This window comes from Bacillus rossius, chromosome 13 (assembly GCF_032445375.1).
Source record: "Bacillus rossius redtenbacheri isolate Brsri chromosome 13, Brsri_v3, whole genome shotgun sequence".
NCBI classification, from domain to species: domain Eukaryota; kingdom Metazoa; phylum Arthropoda; class Insecta; order Phasmatodea; family Bacillidae; genus Bacillus; species Bacillus rossius.
This window is the reverse complement of record NC_086340.1, coordinates 39,515,925-39,539,932: the sequence shown is the minus strand read 5'-3', so window position 1 is coordinate 39,539,932 and position 24,008 is coordinate 39,515,925.

Below are 24,008 nucleotides of genomic sequence, written 5' to 3'. Positions count from 1 at the left end.
TGAAATTACAATTCGAAAATAGTGAGTTAGTTTTAGTGATAACTGTATGTTTCGTGCTGAAAATACTCGAGCTTTTTTTTTTCTAGAGTACCATTCTCGGAATATACTTTTAGTAGAGATTTTCGTCTCATTTATTTGGTTAGAAATATAGCATTTTTGCATGCAGGCAAAACTACGTTAAACTTCCGGATTAAGAATCTTTCCTACATTTTATGAGATTTTCTTTCTCCTCTCTCTCTCTCTCTCTCTCTCTCTCTCTCTCTCTCTTATTTGGGTAAAAAAATAGAAGTTGATAACATCCAATTAAACTTCTCCCCATCGCCGTAATCTGTTCCGCATCACTCAAAATCCGATTGTGTTCCGGATGTAAGGAAAGTAGCAGTCATAGAAATGTGATGAGGAGAGGGGACACGCGAAACGATATAATGTCCTCGCGTTAATCTTAGTCCGATGCACATTACGACCCGTTTCATTAACTTGCATTCCCTTTCGTCTCCTGCATTTATTATCTTCTTCATCGGCAAGCGCTAAAATTTATATATATATATATATATATATATATATATATATACTCGCTCCTGATAATTTGACTTCTCTTCTCGCATCAACAAGAAAGAAAAAAAAGAAATTCGTAACATTTCCTACCGGTGACCTTTAATTATAAGATAAGGTGGGGGTGAGAAAGGATAAAAAAAAGTGAAGTATTGATAACAGTTTTCACAACTTTCTGGAAATTCATGATCTTCCAAAAAAAAAGCATAATGAGTTTTGGGGGAAAGTTCGGTTTAACGAACCTTGGGAATAAGAGTCCATTCCACCGTTCTTTATTGCCTAATCAGAGGCGTGGGATTAATTTGCTGGAGTTCACGCGGCGAAACTCCCAGGTCGCTCGTTCAATCTCGGCGAGAAAGAAAGAAGGGAGGGAGGGAAAAAAAAAGATGGCCATGGGAAGTTTCTGGGGGGTGTTTTCGAAGGTTTAAGGCGGCTCGGGAGATGGTTATAACCCGGTCTTGTTTCCCTGGTGCCTGCGAGCTCTACCGCCAGATGCTCGAACAATCTCCCCTCGCTGTCCGAGACTTTGGCCCGCGACATCTGGGCGAGCTCGCCTTGAGACCGGGTAACGGTCGTTACTCGCCGTTGATGACGCAGCTTTGAAGACCGCCTTCGGCCGGCTTCTGGGATCGATTACATCAGCCACGCGCGAAGCGGTGAGGGTCGAAGTTACACACCGCTGAACCATCCTCCACGTCAGAAATGTACCTCAAAAATTTTGAAACGTCATTTGATTGATTATTGCAATGGGGATGTTTTGATTAAAATCAATATTTCTGGCATACGCCATTCCTAGTTTGGACTGCATTTTCACTTAGGAAACACAAAGAACGGGGACGAACAAAGATGAATACACAAACACACATAAAACAAGTCATAGTAAGCCGATGTCAATCAGTGGGAAGAATTAGTCAATACAATATCACAGTACGGCAAACACAATGGGATGACCACAATTTGACAGTAGCAAACCAAACAGTGTTCTCTATCAGTAGAGACCCGGAAATTTCGCAGATTCGTCTGGCTTCAGAGTAGAATTTAAGGTAGTAGGTGTGTTCAACCCATGTTTGCTTTCCCATTGGTTGATTTCTTAGCGAGAGCATGTTTATCCTCGTTAATCGGTACTGCCCGATTCGCTTACTTCTCTCCTAGCTGGGCGTCGTTGGCTCACGGTCATAGAGGGGCGTGTCCAAGTAACTGCGGGCTAATCATGAACACAGTGCGAGAGTTTGAAGGTTGGCATTCTAACTTGCGACTAAATTAATGCGCTTAATTTCCGTGTCTCTATCTATCAGTCTGTTTTTGACCGTTGACGGGAATAGAGCTCAGTTCTCAAAACGTCGATACTGTTTTTTGTCTTGAGAAGCCTACGTTGTATTGTCAGCATACCTGTTTAATTTTATATCTGGGGTTGGCATGTGCGTCGTTGTATCGTCTCTGTATCGTCGTTCATTTCTCCTGTCTGTCAGCGTGTTGACCAAAGTTGTGGTTTGTTTGTATTTACTGTTGTTTTTGCATCTGTCTCTTCGTTGTCACCCCTACTGTATTCGTCTGTGCTGTGATGTGGTGCTGACTTAATCCTCCCACGGACATTTTTGCTGTCTTTTCATCCAACATTTGACATCGGCTGATTTTGGCTTTTTTTGTGTGTGATTCATAATAATATTGTAACAATCCTACTAATATCATAAAATTGAAAGTTTGTGTGTATGTTTGTTACTCCTTGACGCCCGAACCGCTGAACGTATTTGGATGGGATTTGGCACAAAGATAGCTCATAATCTGGATTAACACACAGGCCACATATAAATATGAAATTATATCCTTAATGGATTGAAACAGGGGTAAATTCATTCTTATAACAGAAGATCATAGCTCATAGACATACAAACAGTGAGTGTGTATCATTTTTCTATGTCCGCCACACGATCATACACATAGAAAATCATAGGTCATATACATACAGTGAGTGTGTGTCATTTTTGAAGTGAATATTGTATAGCACTTAAGGAATTATTTTAAAACCCTATTTAATAAAAAAAATTGTTATACAGTTAAGAAGATTTTTTGGGGGTTTCTCATTTTTACTTCAGTTATTAACATAGCAATTATTGGACACACCCAACCCCTAAATTCTTAACTCCATGAGCGAAACGAAGAATTAGGGACAAAAAATATCAAAATATCGTAAATACTTTTCATGTTTTATGGTAATTACTAAGGGAAAAAGTGCTAGCGTAATCTAACGGCTATTTGGTCAATGAACCTTTAACTAAAATAGTTACACAAGGCGTACGAAATTTGAGCATTTATATGTTCAAAATTCTCACATCACTTCTGAATATCCGAGCGTTAATGCAAATTGTGTTTGACGGTTTATGACCACGAATTAATATATGTGACCCACGAAATTACATATTAACATTAAATAATTTAAAGAAAGAAGAGTGTATTTTAAAAAATCGATAACTCGATTGTTATTGTTCGCATCTGCTAGGTTCCAAAAAATAATTTTTTGACAAAAATATATATTGGCAAAATGAGATTTAGTGATGTTTTTATGCTCTTAAGAAGAGTATCAATATATTTTATTGTTAGTTCGTGTTTCACTAACGTATACTTTGTGATTGCTTCAGTCTCGAATTTATTATTTTGCTGCACCCAAATTGTAAAACAGCGAGAACAGCTGCGAAAGGGTAAATTTATTTGCATATATGTTTTGACTGCTTCGCACTAATATCTGTATTTAAGTGACTTTCTTCACTTACAAATGAGTGATTCACACTGATTTCGCAGTCAATCCCTCTGCTCGAAGAGCTTGTATTTTCGGGGAAATCTATTGGTTTACCGGTGGGAGGAAAAATATAATTAACTATCCGAATTTTCAGTTACTGTCACTTTAAAAATTCGAATAGCCGATTCAGATGTAGAATTTAACGGAGCTCGTTTCAACTGGGCTCTAGTGATCGCTTAGAAGTAGGGACAAGATTATCTGGTGAACTGCGATATAACCGAAATAACACCGCAAAGCAAGTCAATACACCGTGTAACACCGAAATTCACGAAGTACCAAAATTTATCCAAAAAACATTAATTCAATCAGCGATTTGACTAAACTTTACTCAAATTACAAAAACATGAAAATTTGACTATTTATTTTTATTCCCATGATTAGTTGTTATAGACTTGCTTATTAGTTATTACTAATGATTTTATTGTATAAGTCCATCATGTGGCATTCACGTTGAGACTATTAGAGACTATTAGGTGAAATAAGTATGAAGAAATAATTTAGATTCATATTTTTTTTATAATACCCATTAAAGTATGTGCCAGTTTCAATGGTACAATATGATAGTTTAGACTATTTACAACAAACCGTACATGAAATTGAAAGTAAATTAACCTTGTTTTTTCTTAAAAAGTGTTTCAATTTGTACACCTTAAGTTACAAGTCACACATTCAACATAAAGTCCAATTCTTCCCACATTTTGGTTAACACGTCCGGAGTAACGGAAGCAATAACCTCTCCAATTCTGTGTCTCAACTCTCACAAATAATTATGTAGATATGATATTTTATGAAATGCTCAAAAATAAATAAATATCGCATGGCGTTATGTCATATAACGTGGAGGCCAGCGAAAAAAAGTGCTCTGTCGTCTCTACCATTACGGTTACTCCAAAGGTCAACCACTTTCGCACAAAGAGATACCAATGGGAAAGGGCTTCATCTTGTAGCCAAATAAAGTTTACAAGGCTCACCCTCTACCAGTTGGGGAAAGAGCCATTCTTTCGCGCTGCAAGCAAGAAAACAACAAAGCAGTACTCGTGCATTGCTCTTATCTAAAACTATATATCTTACTCTTTAATTGTGACCTTGAACCAACACTGTAAAACGCTAACAGTTTTGATACTATTTAAATTTTATAATTGGGACATTTTATATAGACATATTTGATAATAGTTGGAAAGCTACATTTGACTAACGTCGCAAAGTTATATTTGACTAACGTTGCAGAGATTTGTTAAAGGTTGCATTGGAAGATGACATACTGTATAATGGTTGCAAAGCTTCAATTTACCAACGTCGCAAAAACTTGTTAAATGTTGCATTGGAAGATGACATACTGTATAATAGTTGGAATTCTACATTTGACTAACGTCGCTTAGTTTTGTTAAAGGTTGCATTTGAAGATGACATACTGTATAATAGTTGGAAAGCTACATTTGACAAACGTCACTTAGTTTTGTTAAAGGTTGCATTGGAAGATGACATACTGTATAATAGTTGGAAAGCTACAATTTACCAACGTCGCAAAGACTTGTTAAATGTTGCATTGCAAGATGACACACTGTATAGTAGTAGGAAAGCTACATTTGACTACGTCGAAAAGACTTGTTAAATGTTGCATTGGAAGATGGCATATTGTATAATATTTGGAAAGCTACATTTGACTAACGTCGCAAAGATTTGTTAAAGGTTGCATTGGAAGATGACAAACTGTACATGTAATAGTAGGAAAGCTACAATTTACCAACGTCGCAAAGACTTGTTAAATGTTTCATTGTAAGATGACATACTGTATAATAGTTGCAAAGCTACATTTGACTAACGTCGCGAAGCTACATTTGAATAACGTCGCGAAGCTACATTTGAATAACGTCGCGAATCTACACTTGAATAACGTCGCAAATACTTGTTAAAGGTCGCCCTGGAATGTGATTGGCGGCGGCGCGCGTGTTGTCGGGTCGGACCGGACGGGTCGCCGAGATGGCGGGGTGGTTATCGCCTTGGGGGCGGTCGTGCGCATGCGCATCTGCGTCGCGACGCCCGGCGCCGCTCCCTCCCCTCCCCCGGCAGGCGTCGGGACGCCCAGCCACCGCCAGTCCAGCCCCCGGCTCTCAGCGCCTCCATATGAGTGATGTCGCACCACCGCACTGCAACACTGCCACGTCCCTGACTCTTCATGGAAACATGGCCGAGAGTCTAGTGCAGTAGCGTGGCACTGTTGCGCTCGGTTCTTCATCCGGGGTACGTCCGACTAGCTCCACCACTGGAGCACACAGCTGCGGTGATGTGAAACCTCAGTTACTCACGCAAAGAAAAAAATTTACCGCGCCACGCCCTTATCAAAGATATTAACTAATTGCGACAAAATCAGCCCGAGCCAACGTGTACATCGGACGAGTACATACATGCTCATCTAGCAGCAAAAAATGAAGATTAAGTATGTAGTTTTATATCTACTAGCTGTTTCAGAACTGTAGTTGCTTCGCAGTTCGCATTTTTACGATCTTTTAATGTATAATATATATGTACAAAATTGTGTAGTTAATGAGAAAGTTTATTTAAACATATTTATGTACCTGTAAGTATAAAATACTTTAGTAAAAAAAATAAACTAAAATAATTGACAGTATTTATTTATTTACTTAAATCCTTTTGACCACCAGTAAGTGCTGCATATGATATACGACATATCAAATACAAAATCTATTAATAAAATGTACAGATTATACATACAAAAGTACAAAAAAACGCATTAATAAATTAAACACGTATCAAATTCGGTTTTAAGCCAGTATAAACTTTTAGATGCAAAACTGAGAATATCAATGTGCATCATGTAACATGAATATATATGTAAACATATAAAAACAATGATATTGACTAATTAATAAAATATTTGCTGCTGAGTGTCTATGTTAACTTACTATTCAGTTGTGATTAAAACAACATTACATGCTAATAAAGGTACACCTAAGTTGCCTCTGAAAAACATTCAATTTATTCGTGAAAACTGATAGAGTGATAATCAAACAAGCATCCAAACATAGCACCATCTAAAAACATTTGTGTATGTAATCGTAGACTTACAACATAATTTAACGTCATTTGGATAGGGTTAGGTGAGAGCCGAAACAAGCCATTTGATCTGGAGTTATTACGTAAAACCATTCGCAGAAACAGAAATATCGTAATTTGGGAACGAAATTCGAATCCAGATCTTTTGAAACGTGGGTAAAGTATTTTATTTTTTTCACTGATTCCCGTAAGCGTAGTAGTGTAATACTTTACATGCCACAATCTTACAGAGGAAGAAATATTTACAGCTGAATTTATGTAGGTATTAAGGAAAAGAAAGAATTAAATTTTTGATCTCTGAGGTTTACAAGATTGGATGGACGTAGAAAGAACTACAGCTCTACGGCTCATTACATTCCTAATGCATTTTTTACTATGTTTTAAACTTTAATACAATTAAAAATAATTTGAAGTGACTGTGACATTTAACTCCGAGGCAATAAGGCCCACGTACAATATATTGTTAACTACACAATTTTTGAAGCCAATATTTTCTGAACACATGCTTTAATTTGTATTATTTTTCACAAACAAATGAAATCGTTTGTTACTCTTTTGTAGGGCTGACTAAAGTCTACGTGATATATTCCGCGAGTTGTGGATTTTAGAGAGAAACAATTAACAAAAAAGCGGAATAGCTTCAAATTTGATTAAGTATAAAAATCAGTAGGCAACGAATGCTACTGCCAAAGATGATTGTGTTCCAAATTCAACAATTTGCAGTGAATAATCCGTTCCCTTATATATATATGTACGCTTTAGTCAAAATTAATATTATAAACTTTTGTTATGAAAGCGACACCTATAGCAATTTAATTAAGGGTGACCCTTCTTCTCAAGACGATTGCTTTGCGAAGACCGAGGTGTGTTCGCCAGGTGGCTCGGGCTATTTCTGGCCGCAAAATGATTGCACTGGTTCGAAACAAGATTGCACCATCAGAATGCAGATTGCACCAGCCGAAACCAGATTTAAATGAATCGAATCCATTTTACGCGGCGCCAGAAAGCAGAATGTGTCATTTTGAAACCAGTTTGCACCGGGCCCGAAACAAGATTGCACTGCCACGAAACCAGATTGCATCGGCCCGTAACCAAAATGCACAGGACCGAAAACATTACAGCACTCCCCCCGAAACCAGACAACACTTCCTCAAAACCAGATTAATGAAATAATAATAATTTGGGATGGTCGGATCGGATTTCGAACACCTAACATGCAAGTTCTTGTTAGATCTCTTAACACTGCGCCATATAGCTTCTTTTGTTATTTAAAGTTTGGTATTACTTATCATGTATTTTCTTAACATTGAATTTAATGAAGAGCTAATCCTGGAAATGTATCACGATGGCTCTTTTTCATTTGTTATTTGTTCCCAAATTTTGAAATCAGATATTTACTCTTCTTTATTCACGTGGTGTAAAATGTGACGTAAGTGATCATAAAAAATGATAAAAATTTTGAGAAATTTTACAGCAATTTGATGAAACTTTGTGAATATTTGGCGACAAAAAGATGTGACTAAACACAAAACGCAAAAGTGTTGTTTGATAAAATTTACTAGAAAAACCTTTAAATTATAATGACTCGAAAACTATATAACCAACACGGCGTGAGAGATCTACCCTTGTGGTCGTCAGACTGTTTAATTCACCGCTAGAGAGCGCTGGTCAGAATGTGTCGTTTCGCATCGCTGCAGCTGTCCGCTCGAAGAGACAACCCGCTGATCAGCCAGCGGGTTGAGTATGAACACCAGCGAGAACTTTCGTCATTCTTCACGCGCTAACGAAACACGTACCGCAAACGGTGAGTATGAACCACCTTGCGATACGTGTTTCGTTATTTTCCGTGTTATCTCTTAGCTGCGGTACGAATCCATGACGTCAGAGGACAAGCAACATTTGAACAATTAACATGTTTCTTGAAGAGTCTGTTTAGTCAGTCAAATATATCTATTTATTTGAAAGAGTATTAATTTACTTTTTTTTTAATATACTAAATTCTTAAATTAAACACTTTAAGTTTTGATTTTCGCGTGTATTAGTGGTTTTTATTAAAGACGCGGTTAAATATTTCGCGCAAGTGCTGCGGCAAGTCCTGCGTGTTGCCATGCAAACACCACTGTAGATCGTTAAAAATAATGTCCATGTGCTAAACCAATAAACAGAAACGGCGTTAATGTTCACGTGATAAAAAAAATCACAATAACTCTAACACGGCTTTATATTATTCTCGATTCTATTTAAAATTATATTGTGCCACTATAATTTCGTTTTCAGATACCAAAAGGAGCTTATTATAAATAATAATGATATCACATACCTTCGTCGTTTCGTTTCACCAACAGCAATACTCGTGGAATATAACGAAGCAACGTTGATAAATACCGCCTTAAATGTGTGCTCGTACCTACTCAAAAGTTGCTGTATATACCGTCACAACGCCATCAATATTCGGTGTTTAACGAAAAATGATGTGTTCGTAATCACGTTGCTTCTTCTTGCGTTATTCTACACAACCTACGTTGTTTACCGCAATTTATAACGCAAAGTGTGTGCTGGTAATCAAACCGCAGGGCAAACTAGATACCGCAAGTTAGTGTCCATCAGATGTTTATTAGTGAACCGACGAACGTGACTCATTAATGGCTCCTCGGTAAATGGTTTCAGAAATTAATTTTTATGCCTATCGTCTTGGCGCTCGGTATACGGCATTTGGTGGGAGGCATTTCGTAAATGCGACCGAAGTAAAAGAACGGAAGTGTGTAACAACCAAGGTGCTGTCATCTTTGGTGTATGACGCGAACGGAAGTTCACAAATACAACAGTAAACTTTTAAAGTCTCAAATGTTTAATGGATTGTAACAAGTTGGGCAGTATTTTAATCAAATTCCTTTTCGAAAATCGGGTCTAAAACCGGGGTTTAGTGCCTATTTTTGTGGCCCACACTGTCAATCGCTACACCAGTGCGACTGACAGAAGCGCACATCTTCGTCACTCTAATAGAAGTTGCAACTACCAACCCCCTACAGTGACGATACTCAAAGAAGACCAGAAATACTATGACATTACCAATCCTTATAAACGACTGAACTACGCGGATCACTGGAAATTACATAACTTTCATTAAATTGCAAAAAATTAAATAAATTTATTATGATAGGGAAAAGCATCGACTACAAAAAAAAATCTCTGCTAAAAATGGCAGATCAGAAATTTTACACGTACTGTATAGTCTATTTTTTTACCATCTACAATAATATCCATAAAAGTTTTACAAAATTAAAAAAAAAAAATTCTGACCAAAAGGGGCAGCTCGACATATACCACCGATAAATGCGTTAAAAGAGCATTTACATTGTACTAATTGTAAATACGAATATTTAACGTATTTTAAAGAGACACAGTGAATTAAATTAAAAACTACAAACAACCTAACGAAATGAATAAATTATTTTCGTACCCCTAACAAGTTTCAAATATCATACGCTACACTTTCTATTTAAATAACCGGTTCTTTTTAATCAAGTGTCTATGGGCAGCATAGCTCAAAGAAAACTGCAGTAGAAAATTTCGCGAAAATCGTCTCTTTCCACGCAAAATTAAGACAAGTAAAATCGATAATTTTAACTGTCCAAAATAAAAATAAAAAGGTTTTTCATTAGGAAATGCGCTCGCAGACAAAGTCCCTGGAGTGATTGAAAACGTTTACACGACTTCCAAACTGTAAAGTCTTCAGTTAAACGATTCAAGCGAATGTCACACCCAGACTCGATGTAATGGCGTCGTCCCACCTTTCCTTGTGGTGTGGAGTCCTCCATCGTGCAACTGGGCTTGACTTGAACCGGGATTGTAAAATTAATAGACAAAAATAAAACGTAACTTACAGTTCGAGTCCAGCGGTGGAATATCACACGCAAAGTTGCGTGTCACAGTTGCACGATTATTTAGAAAATAACCCGCGAATCCCAGCAGGAATCAGGAAGCACTCCGCACTGGTTCCACGCATCACGAAGTCCGCGTCAGAAAAACAAAACACACGCGATAATTGCTTCCCGCTCGCGCACGTGCAGACAGCCCGCGACCGCACACCTGGCAGCTGTGCGTCAGGGATGCCAACCCACGCAGGACGTCGCAATTAGAGGTGTGAAAGTAACGAATAAAAGGGGGTTGTCTGTAAAGTCTGTTTATGAACGATAATTTTACGTTATAACATCATAAGAAAACATTGATGAAAAATTGCATACATTTGAATTATCAAATATTATTTACAGCTTTTGAAAATTTAATTCAAATAAATTGTTTAAATATAACCACGAACAATTAGTTATAGAAATAAACTGAAATCAAATCAATGTCAATAAATTGTTAATTTGAAATGACGAAATTGGGCAAATAAATCAAAATTTTTAAATTGCTGCTTTTAGAAACCCCGCCTTAACCTGTTTGATATTATAGAAGATTTTCTCGCACTGTGGTTGGCCGGTTCTTGCACGCTCGGCTCAGGCGGAACGTGACAATGAGTCATGCGTTGAGCGTTGAGCCGGCGTTCATCGATTTATAAGACGTTATCACGTCAAAAAAGCGTACCCGTATGTATTCGTTACTATAACAATTAATACACGTTACTATCGTATCGTTACGTTACTCGTTACTTCTGATGCCTCATAACATGCTATGTTATGTTAGAGCAACGAATCGAGTCGTGTTGCGTACGCGTGCAGTATGACGTCGCGGCGTCGCAACATACGTAATTTGTAGAAAACATACTTATACATTACATACCAAACTGCGTAAAGTGCATTTCTTTCTTTTCACTTTTCCGTATTTTGAACCAGACTTGTGTTTAAGTCATTCTAAATTTAATTTGATTTACAGGTAAAGTGTAGAACTACAAGTGAACTGTTGACGGGATCTACTAAATATGCAAATGGATTTACTATTTTGAAAATTTTAAGCGTGAGCTTATGTTATATCACAATAACATCGCAATCCATTATGCGTCGACTATAATGAAAAAGCAACAAATAGGTGTCGAAAATTATTTATTTAAAAATATGGATCGCAATGGGCGCCATCTCACCCTGTTTTACCTTACATTCTTAGTTACTGACGATAGGGTTTGTTGATTATTTTTTTCTGTGTGAAAAGTGAGGAAGGTGCAGAATCTGTGATTTGGCGAGGAATTGCATTGGTTCTGTGTTTCGTAATGTAAAGTTTAGACTTAAGTTACGCATAACATGTAAAATGTTTATCTTGTAATTATGTTTTCATGATAATATAAACTGCAAAATAATACTCATTACAATTTTAAAGGGGAAATAAAAGGACTAAAACTATTTGACATAAAAAAACAGTGCATTAATCACACAATATAAAAAAATTATAAATGTTTTTATATGTATGTATATATTATTTATTTTACGTAAATATAAATAAAATGTTGTAAATTGTTTTTATTATGAATTTTTGAATAAGAAAAAGTTATTTTTATAAGCATCTATACGTTCTGTTTGGAATAGTTACAAACATCGTACTTTCTACAACCACTATATTTGTTACCTGTAGAACCACCACAACTCTGGGTCTAAGTGGTCAGAAAAGGCACAATCCACGCTTTAAGCAGCTTTTTTTTTGTCCAGCTAATGGTCTGCGCCTTGTTTGAAGGAAAGTTCAAACATTGGCTGACGCGTAGCGTTTGCATTTTGGAAACAGCGTTTAAATATCACATCGGAAGGAAGTGAGTTGTCAGGGGCGTATTTTGGCTGTGATAAGCGCGACGCACGCTGGTGCTTCTAGCGCGGTGTCGCCTCTGGACTGGCGCGCAGTCTTCTCGTCGTGCACATGAGCGGTGACCGCAACATTACCTGCATATGGCGGAGAAATTAAATGAAGGTGCAATGAGAGTTCCTCGAGTGTTTCCAAGAGTCGATGCCGAGTGTTAATTAAACAAAAAAAAACGGAATTCTTTTTTGTAAACAGACACCACTCTATCATCTAGAGACCGGGAAAATTCGCGGATTCATGGTGCGATAGGCTATAATTCAAATACATATACCTCTTAGATTATTTTGCTATTGGCTTACTGTTCATCTGGACGCATCACAATCAATTATAAACCCTCAACCAAAGAAATATCGAATCACAGACAAACCAACTGAGACGACTTACAAGTCAGCAGCCAATGAACTTGCGTTATTTGCCCGAGTGTAAAGGGGAATGTGCAGTCCATCCTGAAGGCCATCGAAACCGCGAATTTTTCCGGTCTCTACTGATATCCTGAGCAGTTTTTACATAGCATGTTTTTTTTTTATTTCCGAATTCCTGCACACCGTTTGTATGCCCAGGTAAGACGCAGGGCTTTCACGACGGGGAAGACGTAATTGAAAGTTGTTGACATTGAACACAGACGTGGTGGGGCAATCAATGTCCCGGGTGGCGAGGTAGAAAAGTGAACCCCTCAACAACATACGTCCGGCGCGACATCCGTCGACGACAACCCCCTCCCCCTCCCCCCCGGGGTTATGCAACCCGCAGCTCTGACGGGGAATGCGGAGAGCAGCTAGCTCTCTGATGCACTACTATGGCTGCTCGGTTTATGAATTCCTCTTCGTCGCGAGGAAAGGGCGAGGCTCTGAGAGACAAACGCGCGGGCGCGTGTAGTTTACGAGTCCTCGCTATATTCGATATTGCTCACTGGCTGCTCAATATACCGCGGGCTGGGCTGAGCAGGATGAGCAGGGGGGGTGCATGCCACCCCTCACCGGAGGAAGTCCCCGCTCCGTCTTGCGTCGGGCGATGCGCCTTTTCCGCGCGGGGTTGGGGGGGGCGGTGCCTCCGCAGAAACACAATTTCCCTAGCATCAAATTGCTACCTCTGCTCTCGCTGCCGCTCGCTGTGCCAGTCCCCCCCCCCCCCCCTCAACCCCTCAGTACCCCTCGTCGCTCCACCAGAACCTTCCACTTGATCTCTGCAGCTTCCTGTCTGGAGCCGACTCGCCCCCATCCCTCCGTCTTGTATCCTTCCGCCGCGTGTCTGCCGGCTCTCAGAGTCCCCGCTATGGGGACGGCTCTTGTGCGCCTGCGCGCTCCAGCATGTCCGAGTGGCGAACCTGGTTCAGACCATACCATCGAGGCACAGAGCACTCGGTGGAGGAGATTCTTGAAAGTAACTCGAGTATAACCTGCTGCTTCACACCTCTGTCCTGACGTCGTGGTCACCACCCAGACCTCACAGTCAGTTGTCCTGACATTCATACCTCACCAACACAATCAAGTACAACCCTTTGGCTTGGTCTCGTAGCAAAATAAATACAATGACGGAAAAAATGTTACAATTTAAATCACACTTGTTGTAGCTCCTTGTAGTATCATCGGAACACATAAATTACCCCCCCCCCTTTCCATACCCATGTGCATTAATATATTGACAAAAATTGCGAAGCTGAAAGATTTTCTCCTAGTAACACACAATGTTTCAAATTTGGAATTAGAGATTATTTTTTTTTTTCCATACCACTGAAGTAAAATGTATGACAATTTGAAACATGACGAGATTTTGAGATTTTGTATATTTCAAACTATCACAGTAGATTCAGGGGGGAGGGGGGAAGTGGCAGGGAGCAGAGGCCCTGGAGTTAAGAAGAGGGCCCAGTTTGTGCTTGCATAAGTGTGACTGTCAAACAGGCTTGAAGTCAAAACTATGTTCTATGGAAAACCTTATCGCATGCATTTTGACCAAAAATATGGAAAGTATGCAACATACAAGCACCCTACCCAGAGATGACTTGTGTCGATTAACTCAACATGCAAAACCCTCAATACCCTCACCCCCTCTTCCACGCGAAATTTTCTGCGGGCACCCCTTGAGAATCCTACAGATTTGCGCCCTTGATTCAACCAATAGTTTTTCACGTAAAAAAGTAATGCAAGTCTATGATTTTCGCTCCGATAACTTTCTTGGATGCAGGGTACACCAGATCTGTTACCCCCCACCATACACCATATTCCAACCTTACCGCATTCATGGAAGGACTCCCTTACACTCCTTTCCTATTCTCTCTCAGAGACAGTGTCCTTTCCCAGGATGACAGGATCTTCATCTGAGGTCTTCCCTTGCCTGAACACAGAGACTTGCGACATTAGCCTGAGGCCACTGCGCTCGTATGCACGGAGCTACATTTGTAACTGTCTTTGATTCCAGCTAGACCCTGTTACAAGAACAAACTTACTTCAACTTGAAATTATTCTCATTTAAAATTTGAAAGGCCTAAATCTCCTTTCGTGGAAAGAAAGAGCTGTGACTTTACAAATAAAAGGAACCGACTGTCAAAAATAAACATACAATATGCCTGATCCGTACAACTTTATTTCTCCATGGCTAATTAAGATATTGGATGACTTTTTTTGATAGAAAGATAATGTATTTCGATAATTTTTTGTTCTTGAATTCCATACATACATATCGTATGTGTAAAAAAAACGATAGACGATTTCGTGTATCTACTATGCACCCCTTTTCTCACCCTTCAACAAAGCAGATACATTTAATGAAGTGGTACCAATTACTACAAAAAGATACAATCATCGACTAGATTTGCAAGTGTTTGACGTGGTGAGTTTCATACTTGTAAAAGCCCGCAAGAAACTGTCCTCAGTGCGTATGGCGTTATCGTACTACAACAAAAATCTTTCGGATCTACATATGAATGGATTATTACTGCGTAAAATTTCCGTAGTGCCAACAAAGGAAACCGTTTGTTTTTGGTTTCAAAATGGTATTATTTGGGAATGAATTAAATAAATTATCAAGAGAGTATAAACTTTGAATTTTTGGCCTTTATACCATTTTAAAAAAAGGGGGGAGGGTAGATTGTCGTTATTAAATTATGCATTTTTTTACTCGTATAACTAGAAAAATTAAAAAATTATATAAACACGATGTATAGTTTATAGCATTTCGTACAATATACGTTATGCTACTCCCGAGTGTCACCAACAAAATAACGCCTGCGTGTTAACAACGGGTGTTGCGACAGTGTTTTCCCGTCTGCCATTATTGGTGGCTGCGGCCACAGCCTTTTCTTCAGAGAATTCGCCTATCGGATAATAAATAATTGTTGTGCAACATCTTAGCTCTCGGTATACGGCATTTTGTTGGTGTGATTTCGTGAAAGGAATGGAAGTCGCATGGGAAACGGACATGTGTAACCATGTGTGGCGGATGGCGTGAACCAAAGTTCACAAAGTCAAAGGTAAACTTTACGGTGTTATAGTAAGTGTCTGGTAAATTTTGACAAGATGGGTTGGTATTTGAATATTTTATTTTTCTTCCAAAAACCGGGTGCAAAGCCGGGGTTTAGTAATATTTCAAGATTTTCACTTTTATCGGAGCTGTTTCATTATATAGGTAGTTTAAAATCCCGGTTTTCTAATAAAATCATTCAATAGACAACGTAGCTGCTCCAGCAGCGAATTCTAGCGGTGGGTGTGGAAAGTACGAGTGATCCGCGTCCAGAAATCTATTTGAAAACCAAATTTGTTTATATTTATCTCGGTTGACATTATTTAAAATGATTCTCCGTTAAATTTCGTGTCCGAGTTTCGTATTTTAAGTGTATTTGCAACATGAGAACTCACAAGTTTGATATTTACCGAGGTTAGATGTTACACATCACTGGCAATTAATGAAAAAACTCTCTGCCATATTTTTATAATGCTGAAAGATTATTTAGTTATTTCTAGTGAAGAATAATGGCTGGATTAATTAAAAAAAATTGGTTGTCTGTAAAGTTGGTTTACGGACGATAGTTTAACGTGACAACGTCATAACAAAACATTGATGAAATGATTGCATACCTTTATGAATAAATTTGTATCATTTTTATTTAAATAATAAAAGAATAAATACTTGAAATTATACTAGTAATCAGATTTTTAAAATGCAAGAATAATTAACTTTTATTGCCGAAATTGTTGTTGTAATAAACAATGAAAACCACATTAACTTTTCACTTCACTTTATAAACAGTCGACGAAACAGTTCACGTGTAGATGTAAGTTGTGTGCTGCCGCTGTCTTTCTTCTCCTCGGACGCATAGGCCAATCGAGTGGAAGAGAAATAGATGCGGCGCAAGCGTACAATGAGCATAACGGGACACAGCGTAACGGAACAATGTGCGCAACGGGACACCTTTTCGTGCGTGCAGCCGGCGTTTATCGATTTATTAGACGTCGTCACGTCAAAAAAAATGTGTGGCTCGGATACTAATACGCTTCGTTACGCTACTGTGAAAGAAACATGCGTTTTTTAACTTCTGTAATAGCACTATCCCTACCACAGTTCCCCCGTAATTACGTACATTTTATTCCCATTGTCAATTTTTTTTGTACAAAATTCGCTACCTTAATAATAATGAAATTTTATTTACCAAATTACCACCTGCAAAGGTTCTGAAGGAATAACTAAGTAATTTTATTAAGTTAAAAAAAAGTGTACTATCGCCGTAACAGTTTAATATGTAGGTATGTTAGTCTTTATGCTTTGGAATTTATAATAATTGTTAAGATAAAATATAACCGAATAATTAATGTCAAAGAAATAACATTAAAGAAATTTTAGGAACAACCGTGTGTTTATGTTTGCTATTTCAGGTTAAACTAAAATTTCATCTATTATTGTACTGTTTTGAGCAGTTTTTCACACTATAAACATTACTCAATCAAAGTGTTCCATTTAGTAGCTTACAAAATACAGAATCAAAAAATAAAAATTACGAAGGTTTGAACGAGATGTAACATGGCATGAACGTATCAACATATCACCTAAGTTCCTGTATCTAGGGTGGTCTGTCAACAATGCCGTTTGAAGTCAGGTCAAAATAGAATAACTGAGAGTGGTTGGTTGTCAAAATATCTTCGCAAGTTTTTGCAGTTTATATCGTGCGGAGTTTACTCGGTCTTAATGGGACAACCATATTGTTCCCAAACTGTTAAACATTCTTAAAAATTTGTAAATGGTGCAGATAAAAAACCAGAATAATGTTCTATGTTGCATATGTTTAAATACATTGGTTAAATTTGAAGTCAATTTACAGCATATAAAATAACGTTATATGGATGAAAAATATATTTTTATTTACATCATAAATGAAATTATATTTATTACGAACCCCTATCGGATAGTTAATTTTATTTTGTAATATGGTTAGTTGTATTTTATTGTCGGTCTAGAAACGAAGTTGGAATGTGGTGCCAGTTCCGGTCGCCATCTTGGATGTTGACTTTACTGCGGCCATCTTGAATGGCGTTTACTTTACCTTGACTTCGGTCGCCATATTGGTTGACCTTAACCCCGGACGCCATTTTGGAATCTACAATCTTGGATTCCGTCATCTTGGATTATGCTATCTTGTTTCTCGCAATATTGGATTCGGCTATTTTATTATTCCACCATCTTTCATTCTAGAAATTTTCGCCATATTTGATTCCACCATCTTGTATTCCGCCATATTTGATTCAATCACATTGAATTATATCACAGCCACCATCTTATGTTCTTTAAATTATTCAAGCAATGCGGAATTTTGATTCAATACAATTCTTTGGACTTATGGTATTGCAGTTTGCACTGTGTGTCATGAAAAACAATCAAGAAACGAAAATAATAAACCCTAGACAACATAGCTAACAAGTGTACCCAAAAATGAAACAAAATAGGTATTACGGACGGCATGACGACGAAGGCACCGACAAACTAAATCAAACCTTAGATATCAGAAAGTACAAGAATTCAGGCGAAGGAATTTTGTCACGAAAAAATAACAGCACAGACGACCACTGTGGGCTAAAAACGACGATACAGTTTCCACACAAACAATAAATGCCAACAGACAACATACAAACAAAATATTCCGCATTAATGGAAAGAGACAGTAATATAAACATATCATCTTGGTTTCAACAGTTTTTTGGCCATAGCCATTTTTAATAGTTTTATCTCCAAAGTTTGACTTCGTCAAAGCGTTGTGTGTAATAAGATGGATGAAGTTAATAGGTAATCATTGGCATTTAGTATTTAATTCATTTTTGGGAATGACCACAAATTTAAATCTCTTCATGCGTGATATCGACCTTAATTAGGGTATTTTTTTTAATTAAACGATAAAACACTGCTATTGCACAGAAACTGTTGTAACTAACATTGAGTATTTTCTTCCTATCCCTCCTCAATCTAGGATAGCTCTCCAATATTTAGTTTAAGAAAAATCGAAATCACAGTAGGTAAGGGTAATATATTTGTATGGGAAAGTTTCACAAACATTGCGTGGGTAAGTAAATATAAATAGCCTATATATTTTTACACAGAACGTACATATTACATATTACGAGCTCGAAGAGTAATAAAATGCTTTCTTTTTCGTGGCAGAGAGAAAAGAAAAAAGGTTCGTCCAAACACGTGTTCCAAGCAAATTACGCGTGTTCCCTATTCCCCGTGTTCCGAACACGCGAGGCAGGTGGTAAGTAGGCAGGGTTGCCAGGAAATTTAGTAGTGTTTTTTTTTGGGGGGGGGAGGGAGGGGGTAGCTGGTTCGCCGCATCTTGTAGCGGAGTGTACTCCATTTTCCACGCGACAAGATGCCGGCAGCGAGGCGACATCTGCGCCGGACAGAAATGCCTTAATAAACTCCGCAAGACACAACTCCCCCCTCCCTCCCTTCACCGACACAAGGCAACTCCGTTTTTTTTCCTCCCTTACCCCTGCCTGCTGCTACCACGTACCTTGTACGGGCATGCGCACTACGCTACCTTTCGCCACACCCTCTGTACCATCCTACCCCGAATCAAGGCTGGGGTTCCGTTCCTGAGTTCGCGCGCACCGTGCGCATCGGCAGCCGTTCCGTAACCACATCGAGAAGGCACAACATCACACGACACGATGCACTTGAAGCGAATAAAAATATCCGTAGAAAAATTCTTCCCGGGTGTTGTTTTTTAATACCAACAAATAACCTACTACAAAGAAAAAAAAAATGGTTTTCTGTAAAGTCAGTTTACGGACGATAGTTTAACGTGACGTCATAGCAAAACATTGATGAAATGATTGCATACTTTTATGAATAAAATTGAATCATTTTTATTGAATTATCACTATTTTGTATGGGTACAAAGAAGGAGTGAAATGAAATCTACAATTTAATTGATAAATTTACTTTTATTTACACTCATTAATTCAAATATGTTTATTACTTTAACGAACAGATTATTATTAACTATAACTTTTATACATGTTTGCTATTTAACTTCTTCGATCTGTGTTATTCTGTTAAGGATAGGACGATGATAGGAAAAGTAGGAAACGAATGGGAGTGTTTAAAGTTTAATGTGCCTCGAAAAAGTCAAATCGATGGTTTTTCCAATCGAGTGGAAGAGAGATAGATGCGGCGCAAGCATACAATGAGCGTAACGGGACACAACGTAACGGGACACAGCGTAACGGGACAATGTGCGTAACGGGACAATGTGCGTAACGGGACGTTTTTTAGTGCGTGCAACCGTCGTTCATCGATTTATTAAACGTTGTCACGTCAAAAAATTCTGTGCTTTTGCAAAAAGTTTCCTTTGGAAATAATTTGCCAAGAAATAGTTTGTAATACTACAAGAAAGATATTGTAACTTTGTACCACACATGGCTATGGTTATTTTTGCATGTATAAAATAAGTTATTTTTTTCAAGATAATACTGAATATTTATTACGAAAATTGACGCATAAATTTATATTTTAATTGATGTTTCATTCAACCTTGATATTTTTAAACGTTGTAAAATATAATAAGATAATTTAATATTCAATAATTGGACTTTAGTTTGTTATTTTATGTTTATTAATGTGCGCAGATAATACTGGAGAGCTGTTCAGGGAGCGGTTTGCAAGTAACTTTAATTAATGGAGGTACTGGGACAGCACAAAGCATAAATGGGCGGGTAAGAACCCAAACCCAGTATTACTGCGAATAATATTCTGTAAATTTTTCAAATGTACAATTATGTGTAATTTTACATGAATATCTCTGTTCCAGGTACAATAATAATAATAATAACAGATTATCTTCTTTTTTTTTCGAAAAGGGGGAGGAGTTTGCCCCCACTCCCTTTCTCCCTGCATAAGCCCTTGGATGGGATATGAACGTATGTAGATCTAAATCATTATGATGAATAATAAAGAACCCAAATGTCTGATGATAGACGTGAAGCCGACAATAAGGTTCTTGGACCCGACAGACTTCCTGAATAGTGATTTCTATTTAATATTATATTTTAAATATTTAATATTCACCTTAATGATTTACGAAAATTGTCATTGTTATTCATATCATACACCAGGTTATGTCCAGGGAAATGGAGATGAAAAAGAACAACATCCACCCTTACCGAAGTTAAAATAACATAATACAACAAATTTTGAAAAAAATTCCAATATGGTCTTTCAAATATCTATCTCATTGCGGTCGTAATTTCGCTGAAATGAGCTTCCAAATTTTCTTTATTTTAATAATTGAGGGACTGATGCATTTATAGTGCTTTATTTTATTAGTGTTTACTTATTATATGTGAAGTTTTCATACACTTACCTATCCACAATTTTTTTTACAAAGTAGTTAAACGAAAAACTGACATAAAACAAAACATAGGTGAAGATCAATAAAAAACCATATCCAATGAAATAAATATAGCTTAGAAATAAAACACAATGTAAAATATATAAGGAAATTACTAGTAAGTTAAGTATAAAAAGTAAATATATTAGTTACTAATCATGTATTACCAAAAGAATACGATAATAAGATTTGACTGAAAATTTTTAGTCGTGCGTTTATGATTTATTGTTTACTGAACTCGTTTGTTGAACATTAATATATTTTTTTAGGATAGATATTAAATTAAAATAATTTTAGTACAGGTAAAAAAAAAACTTTAAACATTGATGTTTTTCGTACACGCAGTGTTTATGCAATGGAACAAAAAGGGATTTATGTTTTGTTGCTTTTTCTGTTTGTTGCACGTTTATAAACTCTCGTGTTCGCAATGACGCGACATTTTGCCACCGCATTGTGCCCTCTTGTCGCGTCTGTCGTATTGTAGTGAAACCTTATTAATGAAAACCTTGTTGATACAAACACACATCATCAACACAACGTGTTTTCACAGTCCCTAGGAATTATATAGGAGTTCTAGTGCTAAGAACATCATTTGTTTAATACAAATTTATGGTCATTACGAATTTAAAAAGGTTTTGTTCCAAGAGTAAACTATTACATGAAACAAAGGATGGTTAGTAAAATATTCCAGAATAGTGTAAAATAATGTGAAGTTGGAACTAAAGTAATACTGATGACATTGTTTTCATTCACTGTCTGTTGGAGAGGGGGGGGGGGGGACTTGACAATTTTTTTCTTTCAAATTGATGATAATATGTCTTTTTGTAGGTAATTTCTCTGTCTTAAATCCTAAGTGTGATACAGTAGAAAATAATACTCTGTTGAGACAGATGTGGAAGATATTTGTATTTTACAATCTCCAAAAAAAAAAAAAAAAAAAAAAAACTTTTGGTGCAGTATAACATTGTGTGCCAGTTTGAACTTTATTTAATTTTGTCTAGGAAATTGTTTAAAACATGTTCTTTAATTTTTTTATAGTTAGGTTAGTACAGTCCTTGTTATTGTAAAGTGAAAAAATGATTGTCCCTTCAGGTTTGTAACATTGAGATTTGACTGTAGCCTATTGTGATTCCATCATCGACGCATACTGGGACGATTAAGTTATGATGAAATGAGGATAGATCCAATGAGAACTGGGCATTGCCGAATTGGACGGGGTGGGTTGGGGTAACTGGAAGCACCCCGGGATGATTGAAATGCTCACGTAAATGCCCACCAGTTCATACACATGCAGAAAAATGGGTTCGACACCAACCTGTGGGAGGTTAGTGATCTAAGACATGCTGATAAAAAAAATGTGAGTTAGTATTTCAGTACTCTAACCACGTTAACGAGCAAATTAATGTGTTCTCATGTTGCAAATACATCAACTAATACAACGTTCGAACACGAAATTTAAGTTAGAATTCTTTAAAATAATGCCGATTGTGATAAATATAAGCAGATTGTGTTTCCAACTACATTTCTGGACGCAAATCACACGTAGTTTCCGCACCCGCCGCTAGAATTCGCTGCCGGCGCAGCTACGGTTCCTATTTAATCATTTGATTAGCAGACCAAAGTTTTAAGCTATATAATAAAACTGCTCCGATAAAAGCGAAAAAGACTTTAAAAAAATACTAAATCCCAGCATTCTACCTGATTTTCGACAAGGAATTTGATTAAAATACGCCCAATATGTTAAAATTACCTAAACAGTTTAAAGTTTCCCTTTATATTTGTAAACTTTGGTTTCCGCCTTCAGTCACAGATTGTAACACCGTGGTTACACATTTCCGTTCCGTATGACTTCCGCTCCATTCACGAAATTACTCCCACCAAATGTCGTATAAAGATAGCTAAGCTGTTATACAAAATAAAATTAGCAATTTTGTAATCCGTGACCTTTGTTTAAGGCCTAGTTTATAAACCACGCTAGATCGCCAGACGCAAAATGTTCAGCAACCACCTTTCAGAGTAGCCTACCAGTTAACAAACTTCGCATGGTGCAGTAACTCATTGCAAGTATTGTTCAACTTCCAACATTATTGCGTTTTTTTTATAGCGTTTCCCGCTGCCATATTGGATGAGAAGTGTTCCGAAAACGCAGACGTTTGGTGCTTAATACATAGGGACCGGAAAAATTCGCGGGTTCAATGACCTCCAGGATGAACTCCATAGTTCTACATACACTCGGTCAAATGCCACCCACTCATTGGCTGCTGTCTTGTGAAACGTCCCAGCGTAGCAGCCTGTGATTCGATAAAGGTTTGGTTGGGGGTTTCTCATTGGCCCAGAGTCACCCAGGTGAGTTGTGAGCCAATAGCAGAGGCAGCACTGAGGTATTGTATTTTAGCCTATCGCAAAATGAATTCGCGATTTTTTCCGGTCTCTATTAATACATGATAACGTTATCATTTGTTGAACTTGCACACAGTAAAAGTAAGTATAACTTATTTATCAGACAGTATATTATGTTTTTATGATTAATATGTACTGTAATCCATCCGTTTACTTAATTTAATTTTTTTATTATTATTGTTTAAGATAGGAATTGATTTATGCTATGATTTAAGTTGTATGTAAGATGTTAAATGTAACAATTCGAACCATGCAGTGCGGGGCCGAACGAAACTCCATTGTCACGTGGTTGTTGGCCAGCGTTCTGTGACGGGAGAAGGGGGGGGGGTGGGTTCTCCGCCTAACGGTCCGAAGGGTTGACTGACCTGGTCTCTTACTTCGGTTTTGGCCAATGAGTAGAGACAGGAAAAATTCGCGGGTTTAATGACCTCCAGGATAGACTCCAATATTCTCTTAACACTCGGGCAAATTCCAACTGTTCATTGGCTGCTGACTTGTAAGTCGTCTCAGCTGGTTTGTCTGTGATTCGATCTT